The sequence below is a fragment of the Callorhinus ursinus genome, unplaced genomic scaffold (genome assembly GCF_003265705.2).
Source record: "Callorhinus ursinus isolate GAN/ISIS: 27379988/994484 unplaced genomic scaffold, GSC_fseal_2.0 scaffold89, whole genome shotgun sequence".
Classification (NCBI taxonomy): domain Eukaryota; kingdom Metazoa; phylum Chordata; class Mammalia; order Carnivora; family Otariidae; genus Callorhinus; species Callorhinus ursinus.
Genome location: NW_027397151.1, coordinates 950095 through 975145, shown reverse-complemented (window position 1 = coordinate 975145; position 25051 = coordinate 950095).

The window sequence follows — 25051 nt, the reverse complement described above, 5'->3', positions numbered from 1 at the left end:
TGAAGAGAAGTCTGGCAGGAGAGGCAGCCCCTCTCCAGCCTCTGCATCCTTGCAGGTGGTGATGGCCCCACTCCCACTGGACGCCGAGGCCTGACTGGAGCCCGTGTGGAGCCCCAGCTCCCCTGGCTGCCCTCACCCCTGGACGCAGGCTCCCAGGGCAGCTCCCCTGGGCTCATGGGCACCAGGGTCACCAGAGGGGCCCAGGGTAGGAAGGCAGACCCAGACAGGGGCCCTGGCAAGGAAGGTTGGGGGCTGCACCAGGTGGTCCTGCCTTGGGGTGGGGGCTTTGCACCCCCATCTCAGACAGCCATTGCTGTGTCCAGGCTGGTGCCCCCTCATCAGAGCAATGCCGGCCGCCGTCAGCACCCCAACATGGCAGTCCATACTCCTCCTGCAAGGCTCTCCCCACCCCAGCAAGCATAGACTCGCCACCCAGAAATGGCAGCCTTAGGGGGTGCTTTGCCTGGCCCCCAGAAATGCAAGTCCCCTGCTTCTCCTGCCATGCCTCCCAACCCCAACTGCCTCTAGGCCAGGCCAGGGGAATTTGGGGGGCCCCGCCCCACTCACACCTGCCCCATTTGCTCAGAGGGTCACTTCTGGGACAGGCACGCCCCTGGCCTTGAAGGCCTTGTCCTTCTCCGTGTGACCGTGGTCTGGCCCTAGTCTGCCTGCTCTGCTGTGTCCACGTTGCAGTGGCCCCCACAACCTCTGGCTTGAGCAGCATGTCAGGTCCCGCCAAGTTGTATAAAAAATGCTCTTTTAGAAATTAGTCGTGTTTTGGATTCTTTACAGAAAACCGCTGTTGAAAAGGATTCTCTAGTGGGTCCCTCTGATGCTGGGACCCCTTCCCTACCTGCTGAGAAGAGCCAAAGGAGCCAGTCTTCCTGACAGAGTGTGGCCACCACCGGTGGCCTGGAGGGGATTTCAGGCGGCCAGAGCTTCAACAGACAATTTCAATATCACAGGGTTTATTTTGAGTGTGTGTTTGGAAATATTAAACTAGCATATCAAGCCCATGATGTTACAGATATTTCTGCTATTCAGGCCAAAGGCTAAAAGAAGTGTTTAAATCCATTCACTCATTTAGCCAAAACTCCGTAACTGTCTTGGGCTGGGCTACCCCAGAAGTCGACCCGAAAGCAGGGGTGGGAGAGGTGTTAGGGCCCCTCTAACGAAGTGCTTCAAGCTGGGTGGTTTGCAACAACAGAGATTTGGTCTGTCGGCTCTGGAGCCTGGAAGTCAGAAATCAGTGTGGCAGCATTGGCTCCTTCCGGGCTCTGAGGGTCCGACACCCTCGGCTTGTGGACACACATCCAGACCTCCGTCTTTGCCTGTTTCCTGTGTCTGCACTCCTTCATCCTGGAAGGAGAGGCACCACTGGACCTAGAGCTCGCCAGAATCCAGGATCATCTCTCAAGAGCCTTACCTTAATCACACCTGCAAAGGCTCTTGTTCCAGATAAGGTGGACACACTCTGTGGGTAGCTGCTCCAGGAGGCATGGAGGGGCAGTGAGAGGGGGAGGCTGGTGAGCGGTGTGGGCATTGGGAACGGGTCACTGCCACGGGCAGACAGCGTGGAATGTGCCCACAGTGGCCTCATCCAACAAGCCAGGCAGCGGGGGTGTGTGGTGGCCGTGATGTGGATGGGCCAGCCATGCTCACTCTCACACCATATCAGGATGCTGGTGGGCTGGCTTGCTGTATGTATCCCTGCACAAGATGTGGGGCATGTTGGAGGACCAGTTTTGTTGATCTCTTGAAAGGGACCATGCCCTGAGGTCGACAGATCTTAGAGGTGAGAGCCGGGGTTGCAACACCAGCCAGCATGAGGCTCCAGATCCCGGGATCCCTGTTGTTCCCAGTGACCCTGTAGGCTTTCTTTTCCTCATGAGAAGCACATCTGCCCTTCCTTTCCAGTTCCTGGCCTCTGCATGTCTCTGGACCCTTCCCCTGGACCTTCTCTGGCCCAGAACCCTCCCTCTGCTCGCTCCACAGCTTCTGCAGGGCCTGGAGGCTGCCCGGCCTCCCGCAGGTAAGCACAGGCTCCGTCCGGGACACTGCCCCATCCACCTGGCTCTGCCGGTCCCCATGTGTGTCTGCTGTACCAGTCCAGATGGGGCGGGGACTGCCACAGCCCCTCCCTCCAGGCACCGCCCCCAAGCAGGCCCTGCTCCGGTCCCACAGCCCTCCCCATGTACCGCATCCCTGCAAAGTGAAGGGGGATCTATTTTGTTTGTAAAAAGCTGATTATCATAGATAAATGTATCTAATTAGTCTCATTTGCTGACACACAAGGCTTTAATTGCGAGTTGAATAATTAGACATATCTGCATATGCAAATGAATACAGTTATACCCTCTGTCAGTCTTTAACATGATTCCTCCAGAGACAAATAATTCTATTTCAGGACAGAATATGATATATTAATTTACACAGACAGATAACTTTATTTAGAACCAGCAACTCTCTTGTTTGTTTACATAAAGTAATAACTGGAGAACTAGGAGCCATCTCCCGCGGAAGAAACATCTGGGTCCCCCCGAGCCTCTCACTGGGTGGCTCCCCAAGGTCAGGGCTTCCTCGGTCCTCCCGGGATGCAGGCTCCGAGCCCAGCTGCCCACCCCTCGCTGGGTGACAGGGTGGATAAGACAACCATCGCTGCCCCCCAAGGCTGTGGCCTGGCCCAGTGCATGCTGGGTGGCACCCCCCCCCGGGGCTGTGAGCTGCATACCAGTGGGGCCTCCAGGGCAGGGGTTCTGGCTTCCAACGGTGCTGCAGCCAGCTCCCACCTAGTCTCGATCAGCAGCTACCCTGCAGATGGGTGTGTGCACAGCAGGCTCAGGGAAAGGCCTGTGTGCCTGGCAGGGCCTGAGGCCTGCGGGTCCCTGCTCATGTCAGGCCTACCAGCCTCTGTTTTTGGCTGAGCTCCCTGATCTCTCCATGAGACAGGTAGGGAGCCCCAGTGACCACCCCCAGTGACTGCCCTGGGCATCCTCTGGTCTGTCTGGATGGGATATGGCCTGGGAGGGCGTTAGGGCCCCTGGCTGCAAGGAAGAGGGACATTCCCTCCTGCTGACGACACCTCACGCAGAACCGGGCTCCTGGTGCTCAGGGAGCCAGGGCCCTGGGGTAGGGCCCCCAGGACAGCAGGGCCTAGCTCCCTCCCCGGGCCCGGCTGGTCACATGGGTTTGGCAGAGGGAGGCAGAGCGTGAAGAATTTGGCTCCACGGGAGGAGGACGCACATTCCCTGCTTTCCAGAAGGACTCAGCCCCTCCACCCCCTCCCGTTGCCACGGCAACCGGCTGGGGTTGACACTGACTGGAGCTGACACCCGCGGAGTTCTCCTGTGGTCTCCTCCCTCTGCGTCCAGGGCCAGGAGTGTGGTGGCCGGCGTGGCCAGCAGAGGGCAGTGGCAGGCCGGCCGCTGGGTGGGGCGGGGGCAAGGGGACCTCAATGCAAGCAGGCCCTACATTTGGGGTCTTGGGATCTCCATATACCGCCCAAAGTCCAGAGGCCAGCGCCCTGCAGAGAGGGGCATGGAGTGACGGCGATTAGCCCTTCTGGTACCTTTACGACCCATGCGGCCCTCAGCCCGTCGGGGCATTTGTCTTTGGTGGATTTGGAGGATCGGAGTCTGCAGGCCATTCCCAGCCCCGGGCAGGGGTCTTTCTTCACCCCCCGCTGCTGCTGAGACCCAGCCAGGCGTGGCCCCGGCTCACTCTCATGCTCACAGGGGAAAATAAGGAGTCTTGCTTCTGGCCTGTGGGTCTAGACTGGACTCAACCCTGCAGCGGGTTGGGGGTGGTTGATCTGACATCCTGACTGCAAATAAGACAAAATATTCCTGCGACCTTCTTCCCAGTACCAGGGACTCATCGGAGAAGAAAGAAAATATTGTAGGAAGGAAGGAGGAGACATCAGTTGTGCTCAGGGAACCTGGTCTCTGAGGTGCGAGCGTGGGGATGAGGCCTCCAGCTTTGGCTGCAGTGAGGTTTGGGGAGGAAGTGTTCATAAAGCTTTGCTCAGACTTGTAAACCTCAGCTGGGTTTAGCAGCCCCCAAACCCTGCTTCAGAAAGAGGGGTTCTGCCAGAGGAGAGAGGGTCTGCTCCCCAAAGCAGGTGGCCACTGTCTCGCCCCCTGCCCTGTGCGTGCTCGCGTGTGCTCACCCGTGTGTGCGCGCACATGTACAAGCCCATGAGTGTGCACACACAAGTGCACAGGTGTGTGTTGTCAGGGGCATGCTCTGCGTGAGTGGTCGCAGGCATGGAAGTGTGTGCACACACACCTGTGTCTGTTCATGCACATGTGTGTGCACACGTGCAGGTGCAGGCGTGTGGGTGTGTGCTGACTGTCTGGGGCCTGGCATCTCCTCTCCTTACCGTGGACCCTTCTCTCTGAGCCAGGCAGTCGCACTGTGTCAGTGTGGCCGGCTGGGGGCCCCTCCCCTGGGTGTCCGATGGCAGATGCCTCCATATTGCTCCTCCCCAGGGCCACCGAACCATTGCCATTTCTCCCAAGTGCAGCCCCTGCCCCGACCTGCTCCCGTGACGGAGCTCAGACACGGAGGCTACACTTGCTGCCCACACCGTGTTCCGCTTCTCTCCGGTACGGAGCTGGCCTTCCCATCAAGGAGGCCGGTGAGGGTCGGCCAGGGCAGGACGGAGGCCAGCAGTAGCTGGTACAGGTGGGCTGGGTGCCAGGGAAGGGCCACATGGGAGGGGAGCTCGACCCCTCAGAGGATGAACCCGATCTCGGCCAGCCTCCTCCCAGCACGTGGGGGTGGGGGGCGTACGCACATGGGCAGACACATGCCCTGGAACCTCACTGTTCCGGGTCTTTCTTCCTTCACTGGGGTCCTTGCTGTAAGCAGTGTCGATGTCAGTGTACCCCACCCTGACCTGGTTTTCAGGGTGGATCGCCTGCCAGGCTGCCGTGGGCAGGCTTTGCAGAGCCTCCAAACATCCTTGACTTGGTGGCGGCCAAGGACGATGGCAGTCGTTGAAGGCTGTGCTCCTTCCGGCCTTCAGCCCCCTCCTGGGGAAGGCACTTGGTCTGGTTCCTCCTCGGCCGGCTCTGGGCAGAGTCTCGACTCAGATTCATTGGGCCCGCCATGCGTACCACTGCTGTGCCTGCAGCATCCCAGGAAGCAGGGGGCACAGAGCCCCCAGGCACCTGCTGCTCGAGTTGGCCAGTTGGCTTTAGCTAGCCCGTAGATTTGGCATCCTGACTGGCATTGGCCAGGGTCCCACGAGGGACATGGACCCTCGGTGTCAGAGCAAATGTGGTTTGGGCAGAGATGGGGCCGGCGTCCAACTGGGGGTCAAGCATGCCGAGGGAGGGGCGTCAGACCCCCAGGAAGCCGCCGCTGTCCTGCAGTGGGGCTGGTGACCCCGCTTCTATGGTGGCCAGCCTCCGGCCAGCAGTCCCACAGAGGGTCAGAGGTCCCTGCAGTCACATGCTGGGCGGTCGGGCGGGGGCACCCCCCAAGCTGGCGGGGAGATGGCACCTTTCAGGGGTACTTGCACTCAGCTGCTGTGTCCGCCTCACCGGGGCGGTTTCCTACAAGGACACAGATATCCAGAGCAGGCCTGGAGTCCCCAGTAAGGAAGCACACACACCTGCTGCATCTTCCACGCCGACTTCCCACTGCCGCGGGGCCCAGCGATCAGGGCAGGGTCACCAACAGAGGTTTCCTCCTGGAAACCCCCCCGTGGGCCCGCAGACCCCCATTTTTTTAAGATTTTTATTTATTTGAGAGAGAAAGACAGAGAAAGTGACAGAGAGCAGGTGGGGAGGGAGGAGAGGGAGAAGTCGACTCCCCGCGGAGCAGGGAGCCCGACGCAGGGCTCGATCCCAGGACCCTGAGATCATGACCTGAGCCGAAGGCAGTCGCTTCACCGACTGAGCCCCCCAGGCGCCCCTGCAGGCCCTGTTGCGGCCTCATTAACAGCAATTATGAGAACTGGTTTAAAATACTTACTTTCATGTGGTCTCCCCCAGAGTGAAATGTGGGGCGTTTCCCCATCAGGATCTGTCCAGAAACAGTCTCGGGATCAGATTCAGTTTTATTTAAAACTGAACCCACACCCTTCCTCTGTCCTCCATTTGTGGCGTCCACCCTGATGCAGCAGGACCAGATTCATCAGCCACAAGGGAGGCACAGAAATCCATGAGAATTAAAACAGGCCTTTAGAAAGAACATGTCAAGGGTGCGTGACATAGCTAACTCCATGGAAAAATAACCTGCAAGCAGGAATATGGGTCCATCTGAGCTCCCAGGCATCAAGGATTTGTTCAAGCAGGGATGGTGCCCTCACACTGCGGGCTTGGCAGGACCCTGGGGCCAGTGGGAGGGGGCAAGCGGATTTGCATCCCGACCCACGGTTTGTTCTATATCTTTCTCATACAGGAGGCCTCTTCCAGCCACCGGCAGACGCGTCTGCCCACGTCCTGCAATGCCTCAGGGTCACCTCTGCAGGAGTGACTGCGTCTGCCGGGCTGGTTGGGGTGCCGGCCGCTTCCCCACACGCACTTGGCTCAGCCTCTGGGAGGTGACACTACGGCCTCTGTCCGGCCCGTGGGCACCGCGGGTGTCCCTGGGGAGCTGCCTGACTCTCCCCGTCGTCCAGGGTCAGCTGAGGTGGTGCTGGCTTCAAGACGGGAAGTCTTTTTAGCTTCTGCCAAGGTGTTAATTCTTCTCCAAACTGTCAGAACTGAAATAATTTTAGAAGCTATTGTTTATCGTGGGTTCTGTTTTTCATGGTTGGTAAAAGTCCCAAACGGTCGTCATCAGAGGAGGGTGCTGAGGTGACACCGCCCACAGGGAGGCCGGCCCGGGAACCAGGCAGACGTGGGGGGGTGGGCTGAACCCCAAGCCGCATCGCGGGCAAAGGCAGCAGCCACGCCTCTCCCAGCCCAGCAGCCCCTGCAACCTGTCTGCACGGCCTTCGCGTGTTGTTTCGGGCTTTCTTTGGGTCTGGAGAGGAGTGAGGCTTGCAAACCCACTGGGCTCCTAGGAGGCGGGCGCTGGCCGTTGTGCTGAGCCCCGTGGCAGCGTGCTGAGGGCTTTATGTCCAGTGGGCACATGGGACGTGCGTGGCCGCTTCCTGGCTCCCAGTCCTCCACCTCCGAGGGCTTCCGTCCCTGCCGGGGCTTTTGTCTGGTGGTGGAGGAGGTCCGTGCTGTGTGTCCCTGGGGTCAGGGTAGGGGTGGGCTCCCCCAGACCTCGGGCCACCCCACTGACGGGAACGTGCTCCGCTGTGGGACTGCGTTCTCTGCATCCCTGGGATGGACACCTGAGACCGATTTTACTTTTCCCCTCCCTCTCTGGGTGACATATTTTGGGGGAGTTGCTCCTCACCAGATTGAAGCGGCTTTTCTCCCACAGGCCTAGTTCTGACCTGGGGAGAGGTGGAGCCCCAGGGGGAAAGGGCAGGAGGCCAGAACCCTCCAGGGATCGACTGCATTCACAGTACTGCCTCCTGTTGTCCCCGAGGTGGCCGGCCGGGCAGCCTCTGGACACAGCCTGTCTCGGACCTTGGACCTCACGGGCACTGGTGCGTGAGTTTGCCCCAGGGACCGGTTTTCTACTGCTGTTGAGTGACTTGGCTCTCCGGGAAAGGGATGCCAGTCCCGACCAAGAGCCCCCCATTCCCGAGACCGTAAGGCTCTCCTAGCCTCTCGGTCACAGCGGCACCTGATGAGCCACACCGGCCACAGAGCAGTGCAGCATGGGGGCTAGGATTGGCCGCAGCCCAGAGCGCTGCTCTGTTACCTTAACTGAATGGGTGCCTACTCCAGCCTCAAGGACGTTCATGATGAAATGCCTTTACTCAGGCTGGATAACACCAAACACTCTTTGAAGAGCCTCACGCTTGACATGCTCTCTGCTCCCAAGGTCACAGAACTGATTGTCCTGCTCATTTGCCTGGTACCGCCCAGGCTGAGGCCTTTCTATTTTGGTGCAGATGGAAGCTTCCTTTCTCCTGCTTTTGACCAGGGCCCTAGATGTCCACTGGGTACAGGACAGCTTTGACCCAATCGTGCCAAGACCTTGTGGGCAAAGCAGGACCAAGAATTATGGGTTTCAGGGTTTCCTAGTTTGTTTAAGATGTAAATGAATAGCACTTTGACTTCCACTGCCCCGGAAGGGCCTGCAGAGCTGGGGGGAGGGGGTGGGGTAGGGCCCCACCGAGGCAGCAGGAAGATGCTCTTTCCTCGTGCTTGGAGTGGCAGCTTTGTCCACTTGTCCTGAGCCCCACCGCCCTGTCAGGCAGTCCATGAGCAAGAAGGACGTGCTGTGCTGACCCCTCTCTCAGGGGGACACCTGCCAGTACCAGCATGCTCGTTCGGGATCAGCAAAGCTGACCTGTCCAGTTCAGTAAACCCAGGACTCCTGTGTGGCGCTGTCACACACACAAGGGATAGAGTTACCTGCCCGGCAAGTAAGTCTCACGCTGCACTATGAGGATGTGTCAGGGGCAGAGGGGCAGTGGGAGGTCTGGGCAGAGACCCGCTTCCTGTGGCACTTAAGGAGAGTTAGGGGAAGGGAGGGACACTCAGGGAATGACCACGGGTGGCCGACAGTGGTGGGACATGGGGATATTCGAGGCTGCCGGGTGGAGGGCTGCCGCTCTGGGCAGGAGGCAGCAAGGGCTCCCGGCACAGGAACAGTGGGGCCCAGATGAGACAGACATGGGGGAGCATGGCTGCTGGGATAGCAGGGGACCCTGGGCTGTCTGGCCATTGTCTGCTCCTGGCCCCGGGGCTCCAGTCTAGGGAGATCCTGCAGCCTGGTGGAGGGGGCAGGTAGCTCCACACTCACGCTGACTCTCCAGTGAACAAACCGGCCTGACTTCTCAGGTGTGTGGGAGGGAGGGGAAGGGCCCCACCAGCCATTTGTGAAGCATCGATCAGCACACTTGACCCACTGGGAGCTGTTTCCCAGGGGCCACGTGAGCCGGTGGTGTGTGTGTGGGTGGGTGGGTGTAGCCGGTGCCTGTGGTGCAAACGCAGATCGAGTGCTGGCTGGTTCACCATCTACCTCCCTGCCCTGCTTGTGTCCTCACTCCGCCCTGCATCCCAGCCCCACCCCATGCACCTGGGAAGGTGGCTCCACCCTGGTGGCTGGAGGTGGCTCAACAGGCAGGAGTGGGAGCTGGACAAACCCTAGATAACGAGACACAAAGAAGAAGCGTGCACCGAGACAGCCCAGCCCCCCTCTTCCCTCCAGCTCTCCTACCCCTTCCTGGGATGATGCGAGTGGTCTGCCGTGGCCAGGACGGGAGGCACGTGCCCAGCTCCCGGGATCTGGGACCCACGTCCCGTCCCACTGAAACCATCTGCTTTCCTGAAGCCCAGACACACCTAGGCCTCCTGGGACAGGCAGCGTGGGAGGAACAGCAGAATGGAACATTTCCACAGAAGCAGCAGCCTGAGGCACGGTGCAACCAGGGTGTTAGGAGCCTTAGCTCTTTCCTGCCCCCCAAGGGGTCTGCACACTTCCTCCCTCCTGGGAAGTCGTTAAGGGATTTCCCAGGGAAGAGTGAGTTTTTTAGAGGTCGGGAAGCAAGAGTACCTCGTGCAGTGGGAGAGGTGGGGTCCTGAAGCACGAATGGATTGCCTGCCATGGGTGGCAGCACCTGCGGGGGGAAAGGAGGAGGAGCCCTAGGGCAGCTTGCAGTGGACACAGGTGTGTGCACGACACCATTCCTTCCTCTCTGGGGAGACATGACATTTGAGCTGATGTCTTTCTGAGGTGAACAAGGTAGGGAAGGCCACTCCAGGTAGAGAGTGGCCCAGACTCCTAGACCGATGTTGCTGTGGGCTGTCCCCCTGAACTAAACCTCTCTGGCCCAAGCACCTGCCTTTGGCCTGGCGCAGGAATGGAAAGCAAAGCACCCCAACCCCGCCTGGGCTCATGCTCTTGGAGCATTGATGGTGTCCTCAGGGGGGAAAGAGAGAGGCTCGCCACAAAAGCTCTGAGGGGAGCAGCAGGTGAGCTTTGTTCCCAGGTCTCTGGACACAGGGTCTAGAGGTGGCCAAGCCACGTGTGAACGTCACTGTTGGGGTTCATGACACGTGAAGGTTGGGACCTTAACTGTCCTGCCGTGATAGATAGCAGGGCACGGAAACCACAGCAGTAGAACAAGGAGGAAACCTCTGTGCTCGGCCACAACCCCCGGAAGGGGGGCGCCTCTCGTGGCCCATGGGGCAGAGAGCCAGCATTATCCAAGGAGGCTGGTGTGGGATTGGGATGGAGGGGCAGGACCCTGCCACCCAGTGGAGCTACCCTTCCCTGGGTGCAGCCCTGGGGTGTACTGGGGCCCTTCCCCTGAATCCACACTCCGCTTCTAGGGGTAGCTGATCTGCTCCCGTTCAGGGGCTCTGGGCTTTTAAAAACTGCTGGTTAGAGGCCAATTGCTGTGCCTGGCCCCAAGAGTCTCTTGCTCCCCTCAAGGGAGCTGAGCTGTCATCACTCATCAGGGACATGTGTCAGAAGTCCCATGGAGGACAGCCAGCCCTAGGAGGCAGCTGGCTGCAGCCGCCGCCCTCACCTCCCGCCTGGAGAGGGCCTGGCCCTGTGCCTACCCATCTCTTGAAGTGGCCGGCCTGGCCTGGCTTGCTGTCCGACGTGCTGGGATGCAGGCAGGACGGCCTGGGCACTCTCCGAGGTGCTGAAGACAAACTGCCAGCTCGGAGAACTTCCCACAGCTGACGAACGCCAGCCCCGCGGGGCCTCGCTTGAACACATCATGAGTTACAGTTCTGCCTGCGTGTCTTTGGGAACATAAGTGTTTTTATTAGCCTCAGTCAGACCTTGAGACTTCCCGCCGCATTCCTTGACCGGCCCCCCTCCCCCATCCCTCCCCTCCCCTTCTCCCTCCCCACGGACGGCAATCTCCCTAAGGGACAGAGGACACCCTTCCTCTGCCTGCTCCCTCGAGAGAGTGATTAGGAAATGTCCGAGTGTCTGCTCATTCTGAGGGCTGGGGTTCAGGCAGGTGTGCAGAGCAGATGTTCCCCTGGGCACCTCTCAGTGTAATCCCGCACTCCACACACTAAGGAGGAGGGGGCCTGTGTTATTTGGCCTCTTGATAGGTCCTGACACTGAGTTTATGCTGAAGTATGGAGTCCCCCATCCCATTTAGTGAAGCCGAATATCCAGCTGAATGGCCATTTTCACGTACTCTGATACCAACACAAGGCTATTTGCATCCACCTGGAACCTTTGCCAGGGAGCAAAAAAGTGTTGGCGAGAGTGGTTCTGTTACCTGGCGTTCAGTGCCACATCTGATGAGCCTGGCTGTCACTGCATTCTTCCCCAAGCCTTGTCATTGAGGGGGACCTATGCAGTGTGGGGGGTGGGAGCAAGCTGCTGCATCTCAGTGTGGGCTGGGGAATGGAGGCAGCCTGAAGGGGGCGTGCTGCTGGGAGCTGCCCACCCAGATGGCACGCCGGGTGAAGGGGAAAGAGCCCAGCATGGTCGGCAAGGGTGTGGGCCTGGACTCCTGTCTGCAGAGGGATGCTGGCCCCACCACTGAGGGTGTGACCTCGGAGAGCTGAGAAGACACACGGCTTGTTTTTGAACAATTATTCATTTCTCAGTTTCCATTTTCAGGGATCTGTTGTTGTAAATTCTGGTCCCTGGGCCAGGGCTCATGCCCCTCCTCAGCGGGTAGCGTGTATCAAGTGGTGCTTGGGGACAGTGGGAGGCACCGAGCCTGGCGTCCCGGCTCTTTCAAGACAGCGGCCAGTGACGCTGTCCTCCCTTCTCTGCAGCTCAGTGCTTGAATTCCTACCATGAATCTTAGTCAACATCTCCTCCAGAAGCCCCCCCCAGCCCCTCCCCTTGGCAGAGCTCTACTGGGGGGGTGGCAGCCACAGTGTCCTTCTTGGGGTAGGGGTCAACATTCCATCAGGAAAAAGGGGCTGGCTTCTCTGTCCGCTTTCCAGGGCTGGGTGGGGAAGCTAGTGGAGGAGGAAGAGGAATGGGGATGGAGAGGCCCTGGTGGCATTTCCTGAGGGGGAACACAGCCTCTGGGAGTCTTTGGCTTGTCCCAGGGCCAGAATGCCACAGAAAAGCCCCCAGAATTTGGGCAAGTTTCGCATGTCAGACCTGTTATAGCAACAATGAGAAGACAAGACAAGCAACGTGTTTCTTCCGCCAGAGTGGAGGATGGGGCCCAGGGTAGGAGCTGCAATGTGAGCAGAGCAGACTCTGGGGTTCTAGAATTTGGAAATGATGCCCATGCCCTGCCGCAAACAGGTGCCCTGAAACAACAAGGGGATGTAAGAAGCTGAGCGTGCAAATGCCTGAAGCTCGAAGGTTCGGGTAACAGTGTTTTGGGTGAATGAAGTCGGTGTCAAGCCCGGTGCTGGGCCCCACGGATGATTCCTAGGAAGCTCCAGAGATTACCCCCGTGTGGCCTGGACAGCCTGCTCCCCTGCCCCTCCCCCACTCCCTGTCCCTCCCCCGATCTCCTTCCCAGGTCTCTCCCATCTTGGCTGCAGGGGCGGGGGGCACCCCGGCATCCATCCCTGCGTCCTTGCCCGGCTCCCAAGGCCCCCTGCCCTCCACTCCCGCCTTCCACACGTGCTGCCTCTGTCCGGCCAGGCCCTTCACGGCCGCAGTGGACTGGACAGCAGGTCGGAGGCCACTGCCCAGGAAAGAGCAGAGCGTGAGAAAACAGCAATTCGTTCCAAAGTGTCCCCTGCGGAAAGATCCTGAAGAAGTCCTGGCTCCACTGTGGGGCGGGGTCCATACAGGCGGGTCCTAGGCAGGGCTGGATGCTGCGCCCAGGAACCCACGCTCTCCTCGCCGAGGCCCCGCCCCCCACCAGTGGCCCCGCCCCTGACCGCGGGGTACTCTCTATTTATCTGCTGCAGGACTCACTCCTGGGCAGAGGCAGCCAGGGTGGTGGGTGTGGGACTGCACAGACCTCACTGCCACTGGTCAGCGCAAGCCCCCAAGGCCCTCCGCACCTGCTGCCAGGTGTGTCCGTTCTCCTGCCCTGGGCCATCCATTCAGTCCTTCCTGGGCTGCATTTATCTAGAGCATTTCATGGGAGCAACAAGGGGCTGAGGACGCTTCTCCAGGGAAGCCCAGGTTGGAGGTTGGTCCTGCACCAACCTCCAACCTGGGAGGTTGGGGGAGAAGGGGCTGCCACATCCACTGACCCTGCCTGGGCTGGCTTGTGCCCACCGACACCCTCCCCAGCCCCCGGCACCGCCGACGGCACCAGATGCAGTCTAGGATGGCTTGGCATGGAAAGCCCTGCCCAAGCAGGGATGGGTTGGCCCTATGGATTCCCTCTGTCCTTCCCAGCCCAGGGCCCTGCAGGGAGGGGCCGGGGAGACGGGTCAGCCGTGGAGCAGAAGCCATGGTGGGAGGGAGGGGACTCTACTGGGAGGAGGGAGATGGAGCCGGGCTGGAGCAGGACCTGCTGGGGTGCAGACAGGGGCAGGCAGCAGAAAGCAGATGGACAAATTTCAAGTAGTGCTTTCACTCCGCTTCCCTCGAGGCCTTGAGGCCAGAGGGGCCCAGGGACACTGGCTTGGGTTAGGACTGGGCGGGGTTGCATGTACAGCGACCTGCTAGGGAGCCAGTAGGGGTCTGTGCAGGGGTTGGAGTTCACAGTGTGGCTGGAGGGAGCTGCGGTGGGGGAGGGGCTGGGACCCCATCCATAGTCAAGATGCCGTTGGCTTAAGGGTTAGCAAGGTTCCTGTCACCCTGCTGCTCAGGCTTGGAAGGAGGAGAAAGCTGGGGTTTTGTGCTATCCTCCTAAATGCACCTCCTTATTATCAGAGAGGGGTGTGACCACAACACCCCACAGAGGGAGGGAAGGGTCACTGCCCAGGAGGGCTGTGACCAAGGACAAGACCCTACACTGGGCTGGGCCTCAGGGTCCCACAGAAGAAGGGCAGCCTGCCTATAGGAAGTGCCTGACCCTATGAGGCTTCCTACAAATTGTAAAGCAGAAATTCATTAATTCAGATGCTGCAATTTCTCTGATAAACGTCAAAATATGTAAATATCGAACCCTTTTCCTTCAGCCACTAAAACAAATGGAAAACACATTTATTAGCATAGAGATGAGTTTAATCAAATCAGCCCGAGTACAAATTAGCCACAGGAAATGTAATGAGCTGGGAATTAATTAGCAGCATAATGATAATAACGTTGCGGGCTGATTACCTCACGGCCACGCGGCTCTCCCCGCCACGGGGCTCCCCTGGCAGCTGATCTTTTCCTCTGCAGGAGGCTTTGTGTGGGGACCACTGGATGGCTCCTTGGCCCCCAAAGCAGAGGACAAGCTGCTGTAGACTGGGGTACGGGTGCCTCCCGGGGTCAGGCCCTCAAGATCTGGGGGAGATGGGCCTGTTCTCCCTGGATGCTCCAGGGTCCCTGTCTAGGGGACACTTCCATTGGGGGTCACAGGGATGGGGGATGAAATCCTGAAATAGCATGGGGCACTGGGGCTTGAGGGATCTTTGGGAAGCCACCCACCCCCCACCCCTGGGGCTGGCACCAAGGTAGCCAGCCTGGAAAGTGTGGAGGGGGCTCGGCTCTAGGGTGGCCCAGGCAGGGGGCTGGAGCACCCGCGCAGGGAGCTGTCCTGCTCCAGGGGGATCTGTCAGTGGAGAGGCCCTAGCAGATCCAGGTCCCATCCGACTGGGGTACTTGGGGCTGTGCAGTCCCCACCTGACCTGCAGGGAGGAGTCTGAGGGCCCCAAATGATCCTACCTGTGTTTGAAATCTGAGGAGAAGGCTCAGGCCCCTGGTTTCCTGCAGGGTAGCCCTGAAACTGGCCACATCTATCCCACTTGCCAATTTGCAGGGTTGTGGCTGGTGTTGAGAACACCTTGCTCAAACCCAAACAAAAATGAGTGTTGTGTATTTGCACCACTTGCAAAAACTAAGTCAGGTAGTTTTAAATCAGAGGAACTAAGAGGCCTCAAATGTGTCCACCATCTTTCACATTTTAGGCAAAGAAATTATGGACAAGGATAAAAACAACAGCAGGTAGCCTGTGATAACCAAAATACAACACTTATTCCTGTTCTTTCTAAGAAAGCATGAAACTTCGATGTCTCAGCAAGCTAAACCACAAAGCCAGGGAGGAGATGATTTGCATCCTTTGCTCCTGATGTCCATGTGTCCAGTTTTGTAGCCCAGGTGGTTAGAATATTTTTTGGGCCCTTGGATCTCTGGAAGTTGATAATTTCTGCCAGTCTAACTTCTTTGATGTTGCTGTTGTTGAGGATAATAATCATAAGAAGAATAAAAATAGCCACTAACATTCATTGAACACCAGCCATGTGCCAGGAACTGTCCTATATATGCCTCAATTATCCACTGCTGTGTAACAAACCACCCCAAGACATAATGACTTAACAAATGATCATCCTGATCAGGAATCTGTAATTTGGGCAGGGTTTGGAGGGGTCAGTTTGTCTCTGATCCACGGTGTTAGCTGGGGCGGGTGGACTCCATCTGGAGGACCCACTTCCAAGGTGGCGCACCCACGAGGCTGGAGAGGCAGGGCTGGCTGTGGGGTCCTCTCCATGCGGGCCTCTCTTTAGGCTGCTTGAGCTTCCACACAGCATGGTGGGACAGGTGTAGACCAACTGCTGAGCAACCACCATCCAAAAGGGGCAAAGGTAGAGGCCCCCATCTGTCCTGAGATTCGGGCAGGTACATGGCTCCTTGCTGAGGGTTCCATCTGGTTGCCTGGGACTTGTCTTCTGGGCTCTCGGCCCTGCCCTGTTCACTCTGTCCACTTCTGCCCCTTTCAGTCCAAACCAGCAATGCTCCCACCAGAAGCATCTCATAAAACATCTTAGGTCTTCTGTCAGGACTACTAGGGTCCCCCGATGGGTGCGTGGCCACACCCACAAATCCCTCTGAGGTGGGCCCCTCTGTCTCGGGCCCTCGGGAGGCTCAGAAGTGCCGATGCCCGAAGTCCCCAGAGGCACCCTGTTTTGCAGGCCCTCGGTGGGGGCTCTGTGGGGTACCCCTGAAACCTGTTTTGAGGCTGTGACAGTCCTCCAGGCTCACCCTCATGTGAGCACAGCCCAGAGCTGTTTCTGTCTGAGTGTCAGGCAGAGCGGACAGAGGGTCAGCTGCACCCCTGACCCTCACACTGGCCTGCTTATCCACGGCAATGTCTACCCAGAGCTGTGAGGCTCCCTCCCCTGCACATCAGCCCTCCTGCGTTCACCACAGTGGCTGGCAGAAGACAGAGGGCCCTGCCTGGAAACGTCCTGGACTGGCCCTCCCTGTCCAGGGGGCACCCATTTCCCACCGCGGGGTAGACTCCCACCACTCACCTGCTAGGCCCTTCCCCGCCCATGCCACCTCCTCAGGGAGCCGCTTTGGGGTGCTGTCCACTTCCAGATACAAACCCCTCTCTGTTTGCTATTGTTGCATGACGGGCAGCCCAAAACTTAGCAACTCAAAGAAATTGCCATTTGTTCAGCTCTCAGATCTGCAATCTAATGGGCCTTGGAGAGGAAGGTCCACACTTGCCCCATGGTGCTTTATCTGGGGCATCTTGGTGGGAATTGAGGACCACTTCCCAGCTGGATCCTCACTTGGGTCAGCATCCCTCCACCTGGGGGCTGCAGGGGCTTCTCACACCTGGGGGCTGGGTTCTAAGTGCCAGCGTCCCAAGAGGGGGAAGAAACTGTGTCACCTTCCACACAAGAGGGGGTCAGAGACCCACAGTAAGAACAGCGTATGGGATGGGAGATGGTGTTGAGGGCATCTGGGGAACATACCACCCACACAAATACTTTCTCAGCTCTCACCCCAACTGATGAGGCTGGCTCCACCATCACTGTCCTTGTGAAGATGGGCACTCAGCCCAGTGAGCGTGGCGGAGAGCCTGGAGCCTTGGTCTTTGGCAGACACCTGTCACCTGAATTGACTACACAGACAGAAGTACAGTCAGCACGGCGGCCAGCACCCTGGCCAGCACCCCCAGCTTGAACCCCAGCCAGCACCCCGGTCAGCACCCCCGGCCAGCACCCTGGCCAGCACCCCGGTCAGCACCCCCGGCCAGCACCCTGGCCAGCACCCCCAGCTAGCACCCCAGCCAGCACCCTGGCCAGCACCCCTGGTGTCTGCTCAGCACCTTCTCAGCAACAGTGGAAGTAGTTCCTTCCTGAGAACTCTTTCCTGGAGGCTGCGTGGTGCGGCATACCAGAAGAAGAGCCTCCCCCTGAGGGGTCCCCAGTGTTGGGGTGGAGGGAGCCCAGCTGGGTCCACGCCCATGTCCCCCACCTGGCCCAGGTGCTTCCATGGGGAAGAGCCAGCCAGGCCCCCAGGGACACCTTTTCCTCTGCCAGCGCACAGCCAGCCTCTGATGGGTCTGCTCAGGTGATTGAGCTCTTGGTTGCTGCAAGAGCTGCCTTGTTGGGCTGGACACTGGGGCCTGGACATTCCCTTGGGGTGAGAGGCCTTGGGCTGGCCATGGCTGCCGTGGTTGCTATGGCTCTTCATCTTGTCCGTCCTTGGAAAGGGCAGCTTCTTTGCACATCCTGTGCCCTGCAGGAGATGGCCTTGGTTTCCAGGAGGGCCACTGGAGTAAGGAAGAGTGATGTCTGTGAACGTGACCCCGTGGAGTGGCTTCCAGTCAGAGCCCAAAGGGGTCTTTACTTTAGCAGGAACAGGGCAGCTTGCCTCAGGGCCTTTGCATGGGCTGTTTCCTCTTCCTGTCTGGCTTTCTCCAAGGACACACAGAAAGGGAGACGGAGCCCCCAGCAGCTCTCAGGGTGTCCATGTATTTTTTATACCAGAGTCTCTGACATCTGTATTCTACAAGCCATCTTCTATAAAGTCTAGACTTCCAATAATTGCCTTTTGCAAAAGAGCCATCATGTGGGGCGGGCCATGCAGGTGTCCGCTCTTTGGAAATGATCCGAGAGGCCGGCCTCCCCCAACCAAGGATGTGGCTGGGGGAGGAGGGACCTGCTGGGTCCCTCTGCATCTGTGGCTCTGTGCTCCTGGAGCCCAGCAAATGCCTGCACCACCGTCCTGCTCAGCAGGTGCTCACTCTGTGCACTTGGTGATGGAGATGTGCATACGAAGGGTGTTTTATGACTAAAGCACACTTCTTTTATTCCCTCAAAGATCCTTCGGGGGGGCGGCTGGGAAAGTCCCTTGGGTCCTGCCCAAAGCAGGCATGGATGTTGCCCTTTACGGCTTATTTCAGGAAACCGAAGCCCAGAGGGATTAGGGACTTGTTTGTTGTCACTCACTTGGTAGGACAAAGCCAGGGGCTCTGGTTGCCAGCCTGTGCCCCGAGGTGGAGGCTCCTGGGCTCTCCTCTCTGGGTTTTAGCCCTTCCTAGCCCAGCTGCTGCCTCTCCCATGTCATCCTGTGTCATCAGGGAATAGCTTCTGCATCAGCTCAGCTACGGTGTTCACCCTCCCTGCCCAACACACAGCCACGAAGGGCCGTGTGCACAGCCTGGGGTCGAGGGGTGGGAAAGAGAAGCCTGTGCATCTCTAGGTGGAGGAGGCTCTGAGGATAACGGAATGGAATGTTGCCAGGTGAGTTCTGTCCCTCCGCAGGCAACAGAAATGGGGAAAGCCGACTGCCTGCAAGGCCTGCTGGGACGCGGACTCTGGACGCATTCATGGGTTCTCCAGGGAGTGGCGAAGGAGCCCTTGGCTGCCCACGCATCTAATGAGCTGCTCCATTTCCTGGAGACGCTAAGCCGTGCTGTGCACACCCTCCCCAGACAGCAGATTGGGTGAAGGAGAGATGTGAGAGTTGCTCCCCAGGCTCTCGGGGTGAAGAAGCGCAAGGGCTCCTGCCACTTGCCCTGGGCCCTTGTCCAATGCCTGCTATTTCACCAGAGGACAGAAGAGGAATCTTTCTGATTAAAGGTGTAAAATGTGCATTTGCTGGGTCCTGAAGTTCGATCTTACTCTGCAGGCCTCTGCACCTCTATGTCCTGCTGACATCCACGGTCACGTCCCATCTTTGGGGATGTTCAGCTGACCATGGTCACTGCCCCCACCTGCACCTGCCTGGGGTGTGTCCTTTTTCCAAGAGTTTTGTCTTGCAGGTGATGGAGGAGACTGATTGATATGAGAAGCATGGAAACCAATCAGTGGCTTGATTAAGAAGGTCCTCACCAGCACGTGTCCAGAGCCAGGGGCAGGGACCATCCTTCTGGGTGCCACAGGCCGGCCAGGCCACTCAGCAGAGCAGAGATGCCTCTTCCATATTCGTGGCCCCACACAGCATCCCTGCCAAATTTTCCCAATTTACAAGTCAACAAAATTTTTCTAAGTGTCAGTTCTGCCCTGTGGCCAGGCTGCTAGACACAAAAATGTGTTCTACTGGCTGTGTGGGCCTTCCCCAGCAATGGAGGTGGGGGCTGCAGGGAGAGGGGGCACCACACCTGGCCGCCCCAGGCTGTTTGTTAATGAGATGTGCACGATAGCTCACCAGCAGGACACTGACCCATAACAGGTGTGAACTGTTCTGAGTGGGTCCTCTTCCCACGGTCCTCACACCCCAGGGACAGGTGTGGTGCTGGGGGAAGCTGCCCTCTACCAGGTGGGCCCCAGAGTGAAGAACCTTCCCCTTCTGGACACAAAGCAAACCAGCTGCTGCCTCCAGGGAGCTCACGTTATACTAGGAAGAAAAACAGACACAAAGACAGCTAACTGGCACCAGGTGCTAGAGGAACGGTAAGGCCAGGCCCGGTGGGAAGACAGAGCAAAGACAGCAGAGGCACCCTCTGAGCTGAGAGATAGGAAATTCCCATGGCCATAGACAGCTGAGCTGAGACATAAAGGCAGAGAAGGGACGGATCACACAGAGATCCGGGGGACAGAGGGTGTCCCAAGAAGAGGGAGCAGTAGGTGCAAAGGTCCTGAGGCAGGAGTGTGCTTGGAATGTCCCAGGACAAGGAGAGGCAGTGGAACCAGAGCCATGGAACCCTATAGAATTTGATCCAAGTTGATGGAACCCATTGGACACCTCTGAGCAGAGCAGTGACACGGCCTGGGTTGGGTGCTAGGGTTGAGCAACAAGGAGGTACTGGGATGGAAGGCTGTGAGGAGAGCAGGTTCAGAGGGGAAACTGGGCGTTTGGCTTTGATGGGTGGTGTCAGAGCTGCTCCTGAACACTGGGGTACCACTTGGCTTCCCTGGGAGCCCCCCTGCAGACTTCTCCAGGGACCCCATCCAACCTGGGTGGTCTGCTGGCCTGACCCTTGGGGACCAAGTCTGGGGCCCTCCAGTGTTTGCGGGTTGGGGAAATGGTGAGGAATGGACTCAGGATCCCAGGAAGGGTGGGGGAGGGGCCCAGAGCAGAGGGGGCCTGGGGGTCTGTTGGCAGCTCACAGCCCAGTCCCCTTCCCAGGGTTGACCTCCCAGGGTCAGCCTGCATCTGATGACTTGTCAGCATGGGGAGACAAGTCAACGCCCTCAACTGGGATGACCCCAAAGGTCATCGTGGCTCCAGAGCTCCTCGTGGGGTTTGCAGCCCCCTAGTGGACCCCAACTTCTTCCCTGCCCCATTCTGCCCCCACAGGGTGGTGCTGATACTCCCTCTGAACTGGACTGGACAGAGTCCCTCCTGGAATTTTGGAAAGTAACCGTTTTGGAACTAGGGTCTTTGCAGGAGTAATTAGTCAAGATGAGGTCACACTAGAGTAGGTGGACCCTTAACCCTGTGACTGGCGTCCTCATTAGAAGAGGGACGTTTGGACAGAGGCACACGGGGAGAAGTCACGTGAAGACGGATGCAGAAATGGGAGGATCCGTCTGCAAGCCGGGGGTCACCACGCATGTCCTCACATCAGAAGCTGCAGAGACACCTGGAGCAGACCCTCCCTCCGCGTTCCCGCAGGGACCACCCCTGCAGCACCTTGACCTCGGGCTTCTGGCCTCCAGTGCCGAGAGCATAAAGTTCTGTTGTGTAAGCCTCCAGGCTGTGGCCCTTTGTCACGTGGCCTGGGAGCCCAACACCCTCTCCCGTGGCAGCCAGAGCAAGGATGGGGGGTATGGCTTCGAGGTGGGGGTGCCAAGCACATCTGTATCCCTGTGGGGCGGCCAAGTGTGGCAGGGTGGCCGCCCTCTTGAGCACAAGCAGCCCCAGGGGGGCTCTGAGCATGCGGCGTGCAGAGGGCAGGAGGGCGGAGGGCCAGGGCAGCCGCGGTCCTGGGGGTAGGTGGGGCCCTGCAAGGAGACAGGCCTGTCATTGACGTTCAAGCTCCTCCCCCAGGTCAGAACCTCTCTGCTCCTCCAGGAGGCCTCGGTTCTACTGGGTGGAAGGAGACAGACCCAGCATGGGCAAGAGAGGGAGGCCGCAAGGCACAGAGGGACACGTCTGTGCAGGTGGGTCGGAGCCACGCTCACCCCCAGGCAGGCGCGTGCGCAGCCACTCAAGTTCTGCGGTGGCAGAAATCTGCATCTGAGTGAGGGGCGGTCACCGGGGCACATCACTCTTGCGTTCCTCTCCCCCGGTCCTGGAGGCTGCGTGCCCCTCCTCACTGGTGCCTCCTGCCCCCGCCCCCAGGGGCCCTCTGCCAAGGACATGAGGTTCAAGATGCTGGTGGCTTTCCCAGGGCCCCCCTCCGCCGAGGGAGCCCTGAGACTGTGGTGGCAGAACCCCCCCCGTCCCCCCAGCCCTGAAATTCCAAGAGATCCTGAGGTGAGTGTGTGAAGAGCCCAGGCTGATCCTGCACATTTTTATGGAAAGGATCCTTCGTGTCGGGAGTTCCCCTTCTCCGTGGACATGCACTCAAACATCAGCTCAGCACATCTGATGAGAATACACCTGATCTGGTCTGGGTTGGGGACAAATCTCGCGACCAACCCTGGTGGCCCCTGCACACAGCGCCCCGTGCCTTAACGAGGCTCGACCACCTGAGCAGCCGACCCCTGGCGCACAGAGAGCGGGCAGCCCAGGGCGGGAGCTGGGAGAGGCCAGCAGGTTGGGGGATGGACATCAGACCCGATCAGCTGTGGGTGGTGTCCATGACTGACTTCTGGCACCTCTGGGGTGGGCAAAGGATCCGGGGTCTGTGTCTCTCCCCCTGGCAAAATGTCCAAAACCTGCTCTCGGCTGAACCTGGCAAAGACCCTCACGGTCGTTGGCAAAGGGAGCCAGGCCAGTGTCCTGGTTCCCCCATGGACATGTGGCTCTCCTGCCACCAGGGTGTGCACCCCCCCAGATGCTGCAAACACCCTGGTGCCCCAAGGGGAGAAGCCCCCTCCCTGCTGCAGCACCCTGCCCCTGTCCCGCGGCTCTGCAGGCCCGCTGACTTCGCCTCCGCAGTGTGGCTCTGGGCTGGAGCTGGCTGCACCCGGCCTGCCGATTCCCTCAGCCAAGTATGCCCATTTCTTCGAGCCAGAGATTTTATGACTCATAGGATTAGAAGCTGTTATTCCAACCCACCCTGGAGCACTCTCTTCTGATTTTATGGTAAGCCTCACTAATAAACTATTTAAAACATATGTTAATTGTGTTTGTTGTCTCCTTTATTATCATATGTATCATTAAGGATGTGGCTTCCCCTGGAATCTCAGGCCCTCCAGCCTCTCCCAGCTGTGTGTGTGCAAATTCGAGTGTGTCCGTGTGCACCTGTGTGTGTGTACATCCAAGTGTGTCCATGTGCACCTGTGTGTGCAAGTCCGAGTGTGTCCGTGTGCACCTGTGTGTGCACACCCGAGTGTGTCCATGTGCACCTGTGTGTGCATGCCTGTGTGTGTTCACACCTGTGTGTCCGTGTGCACCTGTGTGTGTACATCCGAGTGTGTGTGCACCTGTGCGTGTGCACCTGTGCGTGTCTGTGCGCGCCCGAGTGTGTGCACCTGTATGTGTGTGTGCACCTGTGTGTTCACACCTGTGTGTCTGTGTGCACCTGTGTGTGTTCACACCCGTGTGTGTGTGTGTTTGTGTTTTCCCACCTGCACGGAACATCTGCCTTTTCAAACCAGAAGAAACACTTGTGGGGCCTGTGTGAGCATTCGGGTGCTCGTGGAAGGAGGAATAGAGGCAACCCCTATGCCTCGCCTCCCCTGAAACAAAAGCAGGAAATGACCAGACAGAACCTCTGGATGAGGTTCACGGCGTTTCATCCTGGGGTTTATTTTGAGTCGGCTACAGGTAGATCATTCTTTCTCCTCCTGGGTTTCAGACTGTTTGGGAAAAGCAAGTGTGCAGCCGGCAGGACTTCGAAATCAAGAGAGCACCCATCACTGCCCTTCGTCTGAAAGGAGCGTGAGTGGGGTGCTGGGAAGAGAAGTCCGAATGGGGGGTGCAGGGACCAGGTCTTTAGGGCTAATGGGGGCAGGAGCCGTGCCCTCCACCTGTTGTCTTGAAGGGCTATCCTTGCATCGGGGCCTCGCTTTGAGCTGTGATGTGTCCCCTTGTGTGGTGGCCAGCCCAGGGCAACAGGTCACCTGGGTTCACCTGCCCTTAGAAGGTGGACCAAGCCCAGCGTCCTGATTTTATTCCACTCAGAGCAGACCCATCTGGCCCTGTGCGTCTCAGGAAGCTGCAGGCTGTCCTCCAGGGCTGGGGGAGGGGCAGAAGCATGAAGCTGGGGGAGCAGGCAGCCAAGGGGGGGGTTGAAGCTCACACAGAGACAGAACGTGGGGTGACCCTGCAGGGTACAGTGAGGCATGGGATGCCCAGGAGGGTGGCTGTGGACTGGCTCTCTCAGGTAAAACTCAGCACGACGCCATCTCAGTGATGGATCCAAAGGCGTGAACTTGCTGAGGTTTGGGGTGCTGGGTGTTGCCCACCCTGTGCAGGGAGTGGCCTGAGGTCCCGTAGCCCAGGCAATCCCCACCAGGAAGCGGCCACACTGGCTTCCAGCTGGGCTGGAACAGGGCGGAGGGCTGGATGTTCCCGTGGACCGACTATGTCCACAGCAGATGCGGCCCTGTGTGTGCACGTGCCCAGCCTGTTCTACAACGTGCCACATAGCGGGTGTGGGGTCTTTCTGGAGGGCCCCAGGTTGGTGAGGTGCTGCTTCCTGGTGGAGGGGCCGGGCCAGCACCCTGCTGCTCCATCGCCCCATCCCTGTCCCACTCAGGGCACCCCAGCTGCACGTGCAGAATGAGGGAGCAGCACAGGCTGAGGGGTCATTTACCTGTGTGCAGTGAGTTCCCAGGGGCAGTGCGATGGCCCAGGCGAGCCGGGTTCTTCACGGTCCAGGGGGGACGGCCCTGTCTGCCGCGTCCAGGCCTGCTCGGGGCCAGGAGTGAAGCACTTTTTCTCCAGGTGAGAAAACACTGTATGCTCCCTGTGCCACGTCCCCTTGCTGGGACCTCAACTCTGGGATCAAAAATGGTTTGCAAAGACGTATCTGGATGCACTGGGGAGGGGACTGCAACGTGCCTCTGGGGTGGATCCAGGCTGGACACTTCACGGCCTGGGAAGAAGCAAGCACAGAAACAACCCTTGAATTCAGGCTTCCTCCCACACCAGAGCCCAGCCCCTCACTCACGAGTTCAGGTGAGGATGAACACCTGGCCAGGAGAAGCTTTTGGCCTGAACCTGGCACATCACAGGTTCCAAGCAGGGGCCCCACTGTTCCCAGTACTGAGTAACAAGTGTTCCCAGATGCTCCAGGTGGGAGGTTAGCAGGTGGGGGAGACAGGAGGCCTGTGCCCTCCGCATGTGGGGAGCAAGGGAGCCTGTCGGGGCCGGGCTGCAGCGGTGCAGATGCCCACCCAGGCTGGGGCAGGTGATTGCCAACCGGCACCCCAGAGCAGTGCATCAGGGAAGTATGCGTGGGCGTTAGGCAGTGTGTAAACACCAGCAAACCCTGTACAAGTAATTGATTAGTGACTATCATTGTAATTGCAGGGTGATCACATGGTTATCTCTGCTCTGCAAATTAAAGTGTTACTATGAGGTTGAACAATTATGCAGGGTAATTAGACCCCGATTCACATGCTAACTCTGGGTAAATAATCAGGTAATCCATAGCATGCATAGTTACTGTACAAATAGGGCGTCGTTATTAGCAGGTAATTATATACTGATGGGAGATGGTTGGCCTTGCACA